General features: G+C 37.1%; 1 long non-coding RNA gene across 2 annotated transcripts in view; it reads left to right on the forward strand.

Moving 5' to 3' along the window:
- Nucleotides 1-15,998, forward strand: part of LOC131839237 (uncharacterized) — a 170,404-nt gene that overhangs the window by 120,366 nt on the left and 34,040 nt on the right. For both annotated transcript variants that reach the window (XR_009356876.1, XR_009356877.1), the window contains one exon: nt 4,087-4,194. This is a non-coding gene — a long non-coding RNA (uncharacterized LOC131839237). The remainder of the gene's footprint in view (nt 1-4,086; nt 4,195-15,998) is intronic.

Consider the following 15,998-nt stretch of genomic DNA (forward strand, 5'->3'; position numbering starts at 1 on the left):
TATATACATATATTTTTATCCCCAGGTCTGTGAATCACCAGGTTTACACACTTCACAGCACTCACCAAATCACATACCCTCCCCAATGTCCATAATCCCACCCCCTTCTCCCCAACCCCCTCCCCCCGGCAACCCTCAGTTTGTTTTGTGAGATTAAGAGTCACTTATGGTTTGTCTCCCTCCCAATCCCATCTTGTTTCATTTATTCTTCTACCCACTTAAGCCTCCATGTTGCATCACCACTTCCTCATATCAGGGAGATCATATGATAGTTGTCTTTCTCTGCTTGACTTATTTCGCTAAGCATGATACGCTCTAGTTCCATCCATGTTGTTGCAAATGGCAAGATTTCATTTCTTTTGATGGCTGCATAGTATTCCATTGTGTATATATACCACATCTTCTTGATCCATTCATCTGTTGATGGACATCTAGGTTCTTTCCATAGTTTGGCTATTGTGGACATTGCTGCTATAAACATTCGGGTGCATGTGTCCCTTTGGATCACTACATTTGTATCTTTAGGGTAAATACCCAATAGTGCAATTGCTGAGGAACTTTTTATGGGAAACGTGTAATGACATGAGAAGAGCCAGATAAGGTAGGGAAAAAGCTAGGCAGTGATGACCTTCTAGAAGCCTAGCATCCTGACCTTGTAGGGACTTCCGGAGCTTGGACTGATCACAGAGGCTGTGTTGCTTAGAGAGCTGTTTCATTACCTGCTCTTAGCCGCTAAAACTATAGAGCCAGGCAAACAGGGACTGCAAGGAGGTCGGAGTCAGTGGGGAAGTAGGAGGAGGGGAGATGGAAGTTGCCACTGACAGTATCTACCATAGTTACCATGGGACAGATTTAAATAAATCATTCTCTCTTCATTTAAAGTATTTTTATGTCTGTTATTTTAAATTGAAGGGACTATTGTTATTTGTTTTTATCTCCAGGATTGTATTTCTTCTTCTTCTGGGTAACTTTCAAAGTTTGCAGAATTCTTGCTCTCTTTCACCATCCCCAGTATCCAAACCCTCCCCTTCCTTCATCCGCTTTAGCTCCAGGGAATTGTTAGTACATCACAGCTAAGCAATGGGCAGAAGTACTTCACAGATGGTGGTTCCTTCTTTTCAATGTTTATTATTAGACATTATAGTACCACAGCAATTTAGTCAGCCACTTAAAGATTGTTTTATTTGGCTACGTCATATTAGACAAGTGAAAAAAATTATTTTTAAAGAGATATATTTATTTATTTGTGAGAGAGAGAGAGAGAGTACATGTGAACAGGGGGAGAGGTGAACAGAAAGAATCTCCAGCAGACTCCCCCCCTGAGCTCAGAGCCTGAGGTAGGGCTCGATCTCAGAACCCTGAGACCATCACCTTAGCCAAAATCAAGTGTCGGATGCTTAACCGACTGAGCCACCCAGGCACTTCACACAAGTGAAAAAAATTATTAATGTCAAAAATAGAGGAAATTATTCTTCATTTCTTTTCATAAGAATATACCCCTGCAGAAGAAAACATTTTTAAAAAAATGATCCCATTAAATATTTATGTGCACATGGTGTCATTGACAAAAAATGATACTACTAATAACAGAAACTTGACTATGTGTAGAGTGGTTTGTTTTGTTTGTTTATGTTTCACATGCATTATCTTAAATGGATATTATATTACAGTGATGCATGCATATGTTAGTTCTGTGGTCATGAGTTTTAAATTCAGAAGTCCCATCTTATGCCTAATTTTTCCTCAATAAATAGCAAAAAAACAGTTAGTCAAGAAAGGCTTATATTTCAACAAAATACAAAAAATCAGCCAACCCAGTTTCCTCCATAATATTTGATTTCTTCAGATTGCCACCAACTGCCCTGCTTACAATAAACCTTTGAAATGAAGACCAATGTGAACGATGCCGATTCAGAAGCCATTGTCAAGATCTAACAGACTATATCTGGTGGCACTGGTGAAACAGATGCTTTCATAAAAAGCATGAGAAGAGACTCTCAGTGGGAGAGTCGCTTCTTTCACAATCCACCAAGGATGAGAGAAATTTTTCTGATGTTACTCTCTTGTAGGATACAGAATTCTAACTTGGGGCTTGGCTTGCTTAAGTGAACTATGCAGATTTTTCATTCTCATTAAATATACACAGATTCTCAGAGATACAGTCCTCATTAAAATGTTTTCAAGTGTAACCTTACAAATGAAAACTACAATCCAAAAGATTTTCATATCCAGTTTTATCAAAGACTAAGAATGTATAAATTTGCTATGATGAGAATTTAAGATTTCTTGCTAAATGGGCCACTGTAAGTCAAAGGCAGTCTCATAGAGTCTCAGTATTATATTTTGAAAGATTTCCTGCAAAGCTTAGGAATGGAGATAAAGATCCACATTGTGACACAAATGCATCCTAACTCTCTTCCCCAATTACTTAACTCTTACTCTAACACAATCAACAGTCCAGAAAGTATCCAAAAAATCCAAAAAGATATGTTCATTCTTTCTGTAAGACAAATGCTTCCCATGTTTTCTTAAGGACATGGACCATGTGTGTGTGTGTGTGTGTGTGTGTGTGTGTGTGTGTAAGTGTTCATTCTTTGTACTATGCTGAAACTCCACTGTAGTAGCAAACATTCTCCTCAGCACTGGCCCTCTCAGAATCAATATCATCTGCTTGTCCACTATCAGCACAGAAAATTCTGTTGTGCTCATTTCTATTGTTAACACTATAAAAACAGCTAAGTCTTATTTTTCTTTTTAAAATTTAAAAGTATGATATCAAGTAAGCTTTGCAAGCTAATGGGCTCTCCCTTCAGAGATATTGAAATGTCCACACTCCTGTTGAGAAACACAGCTTTCAACTCTCAAAAGAAAAACATTATTAAATAGCAACATCTACCAATTTATTGAAAATATCTGAATATCGGGGCGCCTGGGTGGCTCAGTGGATTAAGCCGCTGCCTTCGGCTCAGGTCATGATCTCAGGGTCTTGGGATCGAGTCCCGCATCGGGCTCTCTGCTCAGCGGGGAGCCTGCTTCCCTCTCTCTCTCTCTCTCTGTCTACTTGTGATTTCTCTCTGTCAAATGAATAAATCTTTAAAAAAAAAAAAGAAAAAGAAAATATCTGAATATGACCATTATTTCCTGGTTGAAGAAATTAGAAAATCTGAGACACAAATATGACACAAGCAAGTTCTTAAAGATAGGCAGTCCATTAGCTGGGATTAATTGATGGACTTTCTGAGAGAAGCAAAGATGGCAAACACAATTCTTGGCTTGCCTGCCATTGTCTTGCAAACTATGTACTATGTACATTATGGTAAAGAGCTATATTTGGAACTAAACCAGTTTTCTTTATCTTGCTAACTTAAATAACTGTGTGTGTGTACACATTGAAATAATTGAAATACTCCATGTTATATATTTTTTCAAAAACTAGTGATATTTAGAGTGCTAGTATAATATATAACATGATTAGGAATTTAGTAGTTGAGAACAGTTGTAACTATGGTTATTATAATTCTGAGAGCAAAACTGCCAAGCAGTAGATTTCTATAAATATGCCCAACATTTCTTCATCTATATTTCCTTTAAGCATACTGTATCTTCTGCCCACCACTCTTGTTCCACTGTGACAAGATACTTTCCCACACTTGTGGTCCAGTTTAGATATCAGTGTTCCCCTCTATGACTCCTTGACTTTTGATTATTATAATTGTTATTACTTGTATTGATACTGTCTGTGGGCACTTGAAGACATCTTGCTTGGACATCATGAGGGCCGAATATATGTTTTTTAATTGATACTGCTAAATAATTAGTATATAAACTATTATATACTAGATATATATACTAATTTTATATATTATATATAATATGAATTATATATAATATATATAGTATATTATATATATACACATACATATATATATATATATATGCATACATACACACACATTAATGGCTGAAGATATACCAACTGAGAAATTTATTCAGATCATGCTAGAACTGTTTCCACTTGGTCAGCATCTTCATAGTTTGGTATACACCAATTAACTCAGACTATTTGACCTATTTGTCTTCATACAGCCTCATGTATTGGATCATGAACCAAATTCAATACCTGCTCATAATACCTATGGAAATGATACCATATATACCTGGATTCACATCCCACTTTATTCTACTTGGGACCAGGTGAGAGAGCTCTTGTCTATATTATCTGTTCCTCTAAAACTCTTTCCATTGATGCCCTTTTTTACAATTTCTAAATTTGTACCCTGAAATGACCATTTCTATCACATGGCTTAATGCCACTTTCCTTTGGTTTAACCCACATTGCTCTCAGTCATGGCTGCCTTGATCATGTCTCTGTCTTGTCTTTTCCTAACTCATTCCTGTATCTGTTACATAAACTCCTTCATAGATTTCCAGTGAAATCACTTTTGCCATTGACTCAACATTCTTAATAAAGTGCCTTTTTTGAAAATGTGACTTTTTCTTTGGGACTTTTGCCATTGATCCCTTAAGGATGGTTCTTCATGTAATTGTTCTTACCAGTAGTTTAAAAGATCAGTAATCTAACACCAGATTGGTGGTGTAATAAACCATCTACAAAAATGACCACAGTACTTTCTCCCAACCTTGTGGGCTTTTGCAAAGTGACCGGTACTCCCCTGGCCCCATCAAGCCACAGGGTTTATTATTCAGCCTTTAAATTTTAGTTGGTCTGGGAAAAAACAAACAAACCAACAACTCTAAAAATTAAAAAAAAAAATTTAGTTGGTCTGAAATTTGGTTTGACCAACAAAATGCAGCAGAAATGATGATAGAGGACTTTTGAGCTTAGGCTCCAAAGGACTTTACAACTCCTGTTCTCTTTCTCTTGCACCACCATGCTGAGACTACCTTGTGAACAAGCTTAATCTAGCCAACTGGAGAATGAAAGCCCTCATGGAGCAAGAAAACCCTCTGAAGCCCCATAGACCAACTAGCTCATAGCCAACAGTAACCACCAGAAACATAACTATCCTATACCAATCATTCTAATTAAGTCTCCAGATGATTGCAGTTGCATGAGTAACTCCAGGTTAGAACAGCAAAAGAATTGTGCAAGTGAGCCCAATCCAAACTACTAACCTACAGAATAATGATAAAATAAATTAAGCAAGTAAATTTTGGGGTCATTAGTTATGTATCAATAAGCAATAGATACCAGTAGGTATCTATGTTTGTTTTAAGCCAAATCTGGAAATGTATTCTTCTTCTTAAACCCTTAGTGTTATTTAATTACTGTTTCTCATTTACCTAGCATTTGTGAAACTTCTTAAAACTCAGAATTTATTTTGTAATCTGTTCCTTTGATCCTAATATCCACTCTGTATAAATGAGGCAGAGCAGGTGTTACAATCATCCTCATTATCTGGATGAGGAAATTGAACTCAGGGTACCTAATCCACCCAAGGACATATAGTAACAGACCTCAAGGCCAGGATCATTACCCAGGACACTTTATTTTGTGCAATGCTGTCTCATAGCCCCGTCTGCCTCTGTGCAATAATGTGTATTTAATATATCTTGCTTGACCTTGTATCCCCATGGCCTAGAGTGGTGCTTAAAACATTATGGATGCTGAATATGTGTTTTTGAATGGATGTTGCTAAATGATTAGTACATAAACTATTACCAGGGTGAAAAGATACCAACAGATTAAATTACTCAGACCACCTTAAAACTCATTCTGGTGAGATTCTCTTCCATTCCTATGTAGCTTTTCAAATTTGTGAACCTAACTTTTCCTCATGGTCAGCTTCTTCCTATCTTGGCATACACCAATTAACTCAATACTATTTGACCCTATCTGTACTCACACAACTTCACGTATTGGATCATAAACCAAAATCAGCTCCTTCAAATAACACCTCTAGAATGCCACATATAATCTCATTATTGCATTCTAACATTGGCAAGATTGCATTAAATCTAGGTTTGCTTTTACCAAAACCTTGATACTGAATTTTTTTAATACCTAGTCTAATTTTCACTTTTCATCATAGTGTTTAAAAAAAAAAAATCACAGCCATGTTCATTTTAAGGAACTTCAGCTCTGAAGTTTCTGATTCATTTTCAATCAAATTTTTATTTAGCAATAATTCTTTGATGTTTCATAATCCCTGTGAACCATTTTATAAGCCATGTATACCTTTAACTTTGAGTCTTGCCAAGGTAACTCAAAATTCTGTTTCACATTTTCTGTATTATGTTCAAAATGCAGTGTATTACTAACCTGGGCATAATGTTGCTTTCTTCAGTGAAGGAATTGCTTTATTATATCCTTTACAAACTGGTTTCCTGCCCCCCCCCACCAAAGAGGAGATTTACCATGCAAAGTTTGTTGCTACTTCAGGTTACTATATAGTTCAAAATGTGTTTGGGGGTTTATTTTGAATTCTAGTAAAGTGGTCACATAAACTATGAGATTAGAAATCACCTCACACCAGTCAGAATGGCTAAAATTAACAAGTCAGGAAATGACAGATGCTGGCGAGGATGTGGAGAAAGGGGAACCCTCCTACACTGTTGGTGGGAATGCAAGCTGGTGCAACCACCCTGGAAAACAGTTTGGAGGTTCCTCAAAAAGTTGAAAATAGAACTACCCAGCAATTGCACTACTGGGTATTTACCCCAAAGATACAAATGTAGTGATCCGAAGGGGCACATGCACCAGAATGTTTATAGCAGCAATGTCCACAATAGCCAAACTATGGAAAGAACCTAGATGTCCATCAACAGATGAATGGATAAAGAAGAGGTGATATATATACACAATGGAATGCTATGCAGCCATCAAAAGAAATGAAATCTTGCCGTTTGCAACGACGTGGATGGAACTAGAGGTTATCACGCTTACTGAAATGAGTCGATTGGCGAAAGACAACTATTATATGATCTCTCTGATATGAGGAAGTGGAGATGCAACATGGGGGATTAAAGGGGTAGGAGAAGAATAAATGAAACAAGATGGGATTGGGAGGGAGACAAACCATAAGTGACTCTTAATCTTACAAAACAAACTGAGGGTTGCTGGGGGGAGAGGGGTTGGGAGAAGGGGGGTGGGGTTGTGGACATTGGAGAGGGTATGTGCTATGGTGAGTGCTGTGAAGCCTGTAAACCTGGCAATTCACAGACCTGTACCCCTGGGGATAAAAATATATTATGTTTATAAAAAATAAAAATTAAAAAGAAAAGAAATCAACATAAATACCAATTCTTGGAAAGATATATTAAGAACAAAATCTTAAGTAAAGCTCTTTGGACTATCAATAGAAAATTAAAAAAACATCATTTTAAAAGCATGGCCCAAGCTTAATAATATAAGTGAAATATACTCAGAGTTCCATTGATATGCAAAAGACTTTTTCTTTCATCTATCCAAAATTAGCACAACTAACATTGACTTAACATCTACTACGTGCCTTGAATTGCTCTCTTTAGATGCTGTTTAATCCTCCCAATGATTCCCTAAATTGGTGAGTATTTGTTATCCCCAGTTTACAGACAACGAAATTTAAACTTAGAAATGCCAATGGCTGAACCTACATTCTACCTAGTATCCTGTGATGGGTATGAAAATCACTTGTGTAAACTTATAGGGGAAAACCAGTTTATAAACCAATATAGTGCAATTTAGTACATTTTAGCTTTTGAAATTAACAGAACTGGCATCCTCAATGACATGACCAATCACCTGTCTGACCTCAGGCAAATTATTAAACAGTCAACCTCATTTTCCTCAACAGGAAACTGAAGTCTTCTGTTATAATGACCTAAAATTGTTAGACATTTTTGTCCTTAATTTTCCTTTCATCTTCTTTCTGATTTATTTTGAATTATTTTACCTTGCTATTGTTGGTAAATCTAGGTGTTCCTAAATTTAACATCAGAAGACTTAGAACTAGAAGGCTCAGATTTTCATTCTGACTCTACTTATTAAGAATGTAAATAGTCGGGGTGCCTGGGTGGCTCAGTGGGTTAAGCCACTGCCTTCGGCTCAGGTCATGATCTCAGGGTCCTGGGATCGAGTCCCGCATCGGGCTCTCTGCTCAGCAGGGAGCCTGCTTCCTCCTCTCTCTCTCTCTGCCTGTCTCTCTGCCTACTTGTGATCTCTCTCTGTCAAATAAATAAATAAAATCTTTAAAAAAAAAAAAGAATGTAAATAGTAATCACTTAAGATAGTATCTACTTCACATAATTGTTGAAAGAAATAAAATGGCATAACAAAAATTACTTTTCAAATTGTAGAGTGATCTATAAATTACATTCGAAAGCAGTAAGTACTGATCTAGGAACATGATTCTAACAGTAAACAAGAAAACCAACATACCACCACCAAAACAAAAAACAACACATCCTACCAAAAAAACAATGGGTTTTAAATCTATAACTTCTGTCTTTGCTAAGATTATTTAGAACTGATTTAAAAAATATTTGGCATCTTTGTTTAAATTCTGTGCAAGTGACCACTCACATGAGTTTTGATGATGTAGAAATTCCTGGTGCTTCCAGGATCACCTTGTGTGAAGCTATCAGAAGAGAGGACCGATTTGCCCATTTAAAAATGATTCCAATCCTGCAAAAAAAGGTTTGTTGAAATTGGGACATGAATCTAGAATAGACCAGAAGTCAAGTAAAATTTTTTAAGTAAATGCAGTAAAATAGAAACCATTTTAGTATCTATTTAGAGGGGAAAAGAGGATGTGAGATCAATGTAAGAGCTATTTTCATCTCTCAGCGTGCAGCCAAGCAGTTTGTGGAGAAATACTAGGTGATATGAGACCTTCCCAAAGGAATTTCTCAGTATAAATATTCCGACTTCGGTGTTTAAGGATATCAGCTCTATAGGTGATTTTCTCAAGTTTCTTCCCAACTTAACACATTCCTTAACACATTTCAAATAGCTTCTGTTCCCAACATTCCATTGAGATCATTCTCATGGAGATAAGTTGTAATCTTCTTGTTGTAAATCCAATATACATTTTTTAGTCTTATCCTATTTGACCTCTCAATCTCTGACCCTTTGTCCTTGAGAAACTCTCTTCCCTTAAGTTCTGTGACCCCACACATTCTAGATTTTCCTCTTTTCTCTAGCAGCTGTTTCTCAATATCCTTCATGAACTCTATTTTTGTCCATCCCCTAAAATTTGGTGGCCCTTAGTTTCTCCCCTGTGTCCCTTTTCTTTCCCCCTAAAGTAATCCCATCTACTCATCTGGCATTTAAATACCATCAAACCTCCAGCTTCAGCCAAGATCTCATTCCTGGGCTCCAAACTCGTGTAACCACCTACTGGACATCTCCACTTAGCGTTTCTATGGGGGCTTCAAAACCAACAAGTCTGAAGTAGACTTTGTCAGCTCTTGCCCTACCCTGATGCTGCATCTGTTCCTGAGATACTTTCCCACTATGTGTACTACCGCCACCGATCAACTCCTCTCTCCTGACGTTCTGCACTTTCACACACCAGCAAGTCCTGCCAAATCCATCAACAAACTAGGGCTCCAATCTATCCATTCTCTATCTCTTTTCTTTCAATTATGTAAGTGCTTGCCTACAATCAGTTCTTCTCATAACAACCAAATCTGATTATGCTTTTCCCTTCCTCTGTCGTTCCTAAAGACATGTGTACATCCCATGATGACTGCTAATGACTATTTGCCATAATGGCTCTTGAAGAGTTAGATTATTTTCCAAAAAACTTATCTTTCAATGTAACAGCTTTATTTTTTACATTTAAACACACTATATGAATACACTGTATGGAATAATATTTAGACATTACAATTATGGGAAGACACATTTACCAGTTTATTTGACCCAGGATGAAAAATTCGATGTGAATGCAATTTTTCGGTGAATCTGAAACATGTTGTTTTGCTTACATGGGCCAAATGAAAGTGATGAAAGTGGTATGGTTCTTTAGTCTTGTGAGCATGTACCATTTTCATGTTAGCCTTTACTTTAGCTTATAGCTGGTATTTGTGTGCATGTGTATGTTTTTTGTGTGTGAAAACCTCATTTTTAATGAAGTTTGAGTGCGAGATAATCATATGCCCCTTCCTAGAGTTTCTCCTTCATGTTCTCCTCCACCACCCACAAGCAGGTCCTTCTTTAGCAAGTACCATAAATCTTCAGAATATTTTCTTATATATTATATGTATAGATTATATTTATTACCATTGTCATATTATGATTTATAAGAAATACAATTTAGTCATACCGATGGCCAAATATATTTCTCATATATATTTGGTCTTTGTTCACAGTTCCTGGCTCACAACTCCTAAAACCCTTAGAATTTCCTGTGATTTGGTAGGTAGGGAGGTGTGCAGCATCTTTTGTTATGTCAATGAGGTGATTATTGGAAAACACTTAGGTAAACTGAGGATGGAGGCTGGTTGCCAGAAGAACCAACCTTGTGGTTTGAAGATTGGAACTCTCAGTGCTCCACCATTCCCCCACCCCCAACCTCCAGGGAAGGGAGAGAGGAAATTGTGTTCAGTTACCAATGGGCAAGGATTTAATCCATCGTGTCTATGTTATAAGGTCTCCATTAAAAACCCAAAAAGGCAGTGTTCAGAGATTGTATGGGTTGGTGAACCCAGGGAAGTCCTGCACCCCTTCCCTTATATTTTACCCTATTCATCTCTTCCATCTGGCTGTTCCTGAATTATATTCTTTTGTAATAACCCAGTGATCTATTAAGTAAAATGTTTCTGAGTTCTGTGAGCCTCTCTAGTAAATTTATAGAAACCAAGGAAGAGTTTGAAGGAATCTCTGACTTATGGGCAATTGGTAAGAAGCACAGGTGACAACCTAGGCTTATGACTGGCATCTGACGTGGGGGCAGGGCAGTCTTACAGAGCTAAATTCTTAACTGTGGGATCTGATGGTATCTCCAAGTAGACAATGTTAGTATTGAGTTAAATTGTGGGACAACCAGCTAGTGTCAGAACACGGCTTGTTGGCATAGGGAAACACCCCAGCACCACCCCATTGGAAAATGGAAACGGAATCTCCATTTACATACTTACAGAAAGTTTTCAGTGTTTAAGTGATATATATTTTATCTATATGTAAAAATGGTTTATATATTTTGATTTGGGTTGGAACACATAACAACATGTCCCATTAAAGATAATGGAATGCCTCTTTTTCATTTAATGACTTTTCACTTGGCAACAAAGTTTTTGAAAACAAATGAAAGATAAGTGGGAGTCAATTGTATTCCCCTTGCTTTCAGGATTAAACTCTAAACTCCTTAAGGTAAGTTTGAAAAGTATGTGTCCTACCCCCCTGCCTCATTGGACACCAAAATTCCCATTCCATAGTTTCCCTTCAAGCCACAGGGAACTACAAACCTTGCACTAACTCATTCCTTAAGAGTACTGTGTACTTAGTACAGAACTAAGGCAACATGATTAAATAAGGTCTTACATATATGATAGAGGATTCAGGGAAAGCAATAAAATTATATTAAATACATATGCTACAGCAAAGAGGAATTTTAGAAAACATTTTTTTCTAGAATAGACTGAATCAACAAATGGCTATTCTTCTGAACCATCTTGTTCGGCCCTTCTTGAAAAATCATGGTGCTATTATGATATAATGAGACAGAAAATATTTTGCACCTTTTATTATGCTGACTACCTCCATTTAAAGTTCGCAAATCAACTCTCATTAGTTTCAGCTTTAAGTAGACTACTCCTAAACGTCAGCTTTGTAGATCTGTTTCCTTCATCCTGTGTTTTGCTGATTACAAAGTTCTCCTTAGCTCCCACATATATTTTTTTCCCACATATATTTTGAATTTTGCCAATATTAGGGTACTTTAGTCTTCATTGCATTTGAATGAGAGTAGTAGCTAAAGATTTTCTTGAAGGATTTTCTAAGGTGAGAGACTATTAATCAACAGGGTTTTAATGAGAGCATCTCTAGGGCTGTTTTGTAAAGAAGGTATTCTAGGGCCCAAGAATGCAAACAGAGAGGGTAGTGTGGTGGTTATTAGAGTGAACCCAGTGAGAAATGGTACTAGCTTGCCTGGGGTGGTGACAAGGAAATGGAGAAAAGTAGGGTAAATATGAGGATTTTAGAATGAGAAATCCTGCCATTTGAGACAACATACAGGAATTGGAGAATACCACGCTAAGTGAAAAAAGCCAGACACAGAAATATCTATAGTGCATGAAAATTCTTATATAAGAAATCTATAATAGTCAAACTCACTGAAGCAGAAAGTAGAATTATGGTTGCCAGGGGCTAGAAGAAAGAGGAAATGGGGTGGTATCAGGCAAAGGGTTCAAAGTTCCAGTTATGCAAGATTAGTAAATCTAACAATATAGTATAATACCTACAGATAATAGTACATAATGTATACTTCAAATTTGCTAAGAATGTAGATCTTATTTTCAGTTTCATTATCACAATAATAATAATGATGATAATAAATAGAATGGGAAGACACTTTGGAGGTGATGGATATATTCTTGCATAGACTTTGGTGATGGTTTCACTTATACTTATCTCTGAACTCATCAGGTGGTATAAAGTATTTATGTCAATCATATCTCAATAAAGTAGCTTAAGAAAAAAAGAATGAACAACTGCAATGTATAAGACTAGAAAAAGAATGGATTGGGGGGAGTAAGGAAACCAGATATTTGTCTTGAACATACCAAGTTTAACTTGCCTTTTAGACATCTACGTGGAGATCTTAAGAAGATGTAAATTTGAAAGTCTAGCGAAGATCCCAAGGGCAAGAGTGTAAACAGAAGGCCTAGAAGGCTTTTTATTCAAACCAGCACAGGAATGAAACTAGAAATGTACCCTTGGTGGATCAAATGCCTAAAGAAATGGCCAAACAATGGTACTCTATCCCAGCCTTCCTCCTCATCAAGTTCCTTATGAGGAATTAGTATCTTCTTTTTTATATTTTTTTCATATGTGAAGTCTTTTTAAATATTTCTATATATCTCTTTTTTATATTTTTCAGATATTTTATATTGCTAGTGGGTCTTAAGTTGTAAATCATCTTTTAAGGATGTGTGCCCTCCTGCCATGCCAAATGGGAGGTTAATCGTTTCTGTTCTGATTATGTGATGGCTGTGCATTCAAGAGGTGGCCTTAAATGGAATGTCAACCTATTACGAAGCCCAATATCATTTTTACCAAAACCAAAGGTGTTTGGCATATTTTGACCTACAGAAGGATAATTCTTTTTTTTTTAAGATTTTATTTATTTATTAGACAGAGAGAGGCCACAAGTAGGCAGAGAGGCAGGCAGAGAGAGAGAGAGGAGGAAGCAGGCTCCCCGCTGAGCAGAGAGCCTGATGTGGGGCTCGATCCCGGGACCCCGAGATCATGACCTGAGCCGAAGGCAGCGGCTTAACCCACTGAGCCACCCAGGTGCCCCCAGAAGGATAATTCTAAATAAATCTCATTCTACAGAAAGTCCATTTAGTTGTCTCACAGTATATGGTACAGCTAAATGGAATTACTAGAACTATTGAAATTCTACTCTCCTCAAAACAAAGTATTGTAGAAAAACCACCTCTGGAGTCTTTATATAGTAGACATATCCTCTCAGACCATGTATCTCTTGATTTTCTAGGGGCCAAAGCTCTTATACAAGATTTGTATCATTATTTCTTAGGGACTTTGTTTTTATATCCAGGCCAAATTCCTAGAGATTCAAATTTGGTAGGTATGTGAGCAGTCTTATGAAAACATTCCCTACATGAAGCTGCTGTGGGAAGGAGCTTAACACCTTAGTGAGAAGGAGCTTAATGGTTCTGCTTAATGGGAAGGAGCTCTGGGGCTTCAAGCATTTAAGGTTCAGATAGATTCCTAGGAGGCTTCTTTACTCTCCCTGGCCCACCTGCCTACCTGCAGCCCACCTGTGAAGGTCACCTTCAATTTACATGAGAATCAAGACTTGTTCTTTAATTTTCATAACAAAATAGGTAATTTGATTGAACACACACCAAGCATTTTATCTAAAGCAGATGAATGTCCTTCAGCTAACAAGAGGAACTACATTTTAGGCACAAGTGATCATTTATGGCTCAAGTTGCTCTCCTAAATCTGACTAAAACTTGTTAGTGAATAAATACTCAACAGAGACTGACTTGTGTAAGTGATATTCTTACCAATCAGTGTAAGCCTGTCTTCTTAAATTATCAGAAAGCCAAATTCCTAGACTGTATCACTTTTGATTACTTTTATTCCCTGTGGAAACAGAGAACACCTTCAGAGAATGAAAATTTTAAATTCTGAGTCCTCAAGTTTTATGGAGATTTTTTTAAAAGATTTATTTATTTATTTATTTGAGAGAGAGGGAGAGTAAGAGAGAGAACAGAGGGAGGGGCAGAGGGAGAGACAGGGAGAGAATCCCAAGTCATCTCTGCGCTGAGCTCCGAACCTGATGTGGGGCTCTACGCGGGACTAGATCTTATGACCCTGAGATCATGATCTGAGCTGAAATTGAAAGTCAGACACTTAACTGACTGAGCTACCCAAGTGCCCCTTTTATTTATAAAATCATCTAATAATATCTACCATTGTGGATACTGTGTACCTGGTAAGTTTCCCCTCGGAGGAGAAAGCCAGGGAAAATGTACCCAGTATAAATTGATACGCTTCATTTTATTTGTAAAGAGAATTAATTAGTTATTATAAAGACAAGTATTTAAGTGGCTTGATCTTAACTTCCAGGAGCTACTTGAATAAATTTTACGTGCCACTGTAGTAATCATCCCTAACCCAGGCTTTCTGGTTCAAGAATCTTCCCACATCACTTGATCTTCTCTCTTTAATGTTTGTTTTAATAGTGCCATGGATGTGTACCTTTTATTTTAAGTTACTTGAAATCCTTTTTGGAGGTGGGTGATTTATTATTAATAATAGGATCTCTACTGGATTCAACTATTTTATAAAATCAATACCCATTTATTTATTTTCAGTTATTGGGAGACTACCTCCAGCAAGTCTCTCTGAAGATTTTCTAGGCTAAACAATCAAAAAAAAAAAAAAAAAAGTCCTCTTTTTTTTTTTTTTCCTGCCATGACAAGAAGCTTTCTTTATGGAAGAGTACATTGTGGTCAAGGATCGTAAATGCTCCTGTTAGCATCTGGAACAGAACCTTGTGCTCGTCCTCCTCCTCTTCCTCTTCTTCAGCATCATCATTAGTAATATTCAAGCACTTCCCATGAGACAGGCACTGTGCCTGGAGCTTTGCATACAAGCATTCATCCAAACCTCACAAGGTTGAAGCTGGTCCTTCAACTAATAATGTCCCTTTTTATTTTTATGACTTTATTTTAGTAAATTTATTAATTTAGTCTAGGGAAGGAACCCAAAACTTAAAAAGATGAAATATCTTACATTCAATCCATATTTTTAAATAAATGCATGAACTCAAGCAGCCAGATACTCAATTATTAAATTTACTTCTGGCTGAGACTAAAAGAAACAGAAAAGGAAATACTCCTGCTCTAGATGCAAGAATGAAGTACTACCACTCCCAGGAGCTCTCTGGGGTTTTCATCTCACTGCAAATTAGAAAAACGACCTTGTTCTTGCCATTTTGCTTGGGACAGACAGGTGAATCTCACATATGACAGAGTTCCCTTTCTTTAACCAGGGCTTTGACCTTTCTTTTGTGTTATTTGTGTTTGAAATCTAAATAAAGGCTTGGATAGTGGGAGAACCAGCTGACTAAAGGATCAGGTAGGAAAGGTTGACTGCTCAAGGCTCTTGGAATCCAAGTGACAAGGGATTCCAACTGTCATTTTGTTGGCTGTCTGACTGTGCCATGGTCCATGGTTATCAGTCCCCAGAATGGGTCTCTTACAACATTTTTTTCTCTTTTTCTGCATCTGGAGAATTAGCCATTGTCTACTTAACATGAGGCATATATTTCACTGTAGCTTGGGAGATGATAAAT

The sequence above is a fragment of the Mustela lutreola genome, chromosome 8 (assembly GCF_030435805.1).
Source record: "Mustela lutreola isolate mMusLut2 chromosome 8, mMusLut2.pri, whole genome shotgun sequence".
Lineage (NCBI taxonomy): Eukaryota > Metazoa > Chordata > Mammalia > Carnivora > Mustelidae > Mustela > Mustela lutreola.